A 1,779-nucleotide genomic window follows, 5' to 3' on the forward strand; every position below is an offset into this window, starting at 1 on the left:
GCGTCTTTGAAAGCTACGATTGCTAATCAGATTATAGTTGTATATATAGTTACTAGACTTATCCAAACGGGAGACTGTTGGAATAGCGTCTAAGGCTGCAACTATATTAGGAAAGTATTTGACCCGGTTGTGCATGGTCCTTTTGGGTTGCCTTCACCATAGCAACTTCACAGGATGATTTATAATGAGAGAAGAAATATTATTAATATATTATGAGAATAATATAAGGAATAATATTATTATTATTTGATTAATATAAGTCATAAATTAATTAGGAATTAATTTGGTGACTTAAGGAGATTAATTAAATAGAAGGGCATAAACTGTCAATTGAATATAGTTGTACTTTGGGCTATAAATCCCTTAAGAATAAGGGGGGACGGTTTTGGAGGACTTTGGATAGGCCTTTAAATCGTCTAAGGATTATCATTATGGTATTGGATTGCTTAGGGCCTATGTTATCCAACTAGGGTTTTAAGGGTGATACCCTAGGAGCCTTACAAGTAACCTTCTTTAGTTATGGGTCCCATAGCCTATACCCGAACTCTTTCTCTCCATATCGAATAAAGATTCATGGAGTGGATTTGTGGTCCAACTTCTTCCGTAATTCACTTGATACATGTGCAAACACCTTGCACCTGAATACTCTGAAGTGAGAATATGATATGTCTTTACCCGCCCATATCTTCTCCGGAACTTCAAAATTTAGTGACACGGAAGGTGACCGATGTATTAGATAGCAAGTTGTAAATATAGCTTCACTCCAGAATGGCTTTGGGAGTTTAGTCATGCTGAGCATGCATCAAACTTTCTCAACAATAGTGCGATTCATCCATTCTGCTACACCATTGTGTTGTGGGGTTCGTAGGATAGTCTTTTCATGTCTGATACCATGTTCCATGCAGTATGTAGAGAACTCACAGGAATAGTACTTGCCTCCATTATCTGATTGGATACATTTCAAATGCTTGTATGTGTGTCTTTCCACCATTGCATGAAAAGCTTTTAAGCGGTCCAATACTTGGCCCTTCATCCTCAGACAATATACCCATACCATTCATGATGCATCATCAATGAATTTCACAAAATACCGGCTACCACCAAGAGATTCTACTTCAATAGGTCCACATATGTTAGAGTGGACAAGGATTAGCAACTCAAAGCGGTTCTTTCTTGTGGAGCTAAAGTAAAATCTACGTTGTTTCCCAAAAATGAAGTATTCACAGGGATTCATGGAAACATCTTTTGCCATTGAAATGGACTCCTTCTTTGTAAGAGTCGTCAATCCCTTCTCGCTCATGTGGCCTAGTTTCCTATGCCACAAGTTTGGTGATGTCTCTTCTTTAACAGCGTTGAGACTTGGTTGAAGCAACTTTGCATGGCTTTTATATAGAGTACCATCAAGTTGTCCCCTTGCAACAACCATAACACATTTTAACAACTTCCAGGTGCCATTTTTAAATTGATTATCATATCCTTAGATGTTAAGAGCTCCAACTAAGATAAGATTCATTCTCAGATCTGGGACATGTCGAACATCTTTCAACAACAATGTACACCCACCATTTGTCTTTAAATGCACATCCCCGATACCAACAATGCTTAAGAAACTAGTGTTTGCCATCTTCACGATACCATGGTCTTCGGGTTTATAATAGTGAATAAATCCCAATTTGGAGTCGAATGATATAATGCAGTGCTATCAATTACCCACTCATCATTATGATTTCCAACATGTAGGCATGCTTCCTCCTGGTATGTAGCAAGGGCAACGTCTTG

Source organism: Lactuca serriola, chromosome 3, assembly GCF_051521515.1.
Source record: "Lactuca serriola cultivar US96UC23 chromosome 3, Lser_US96UC23_V15, whole genome shotgun sequence".
NCBI classification, from domain to species: domain Eukaryota; kingdom Viridiplantae; phylum Streptophyta; class Magnoliopsida; order Asterales; family Asteraceae; genus Lactuca; species Lactuca serriola.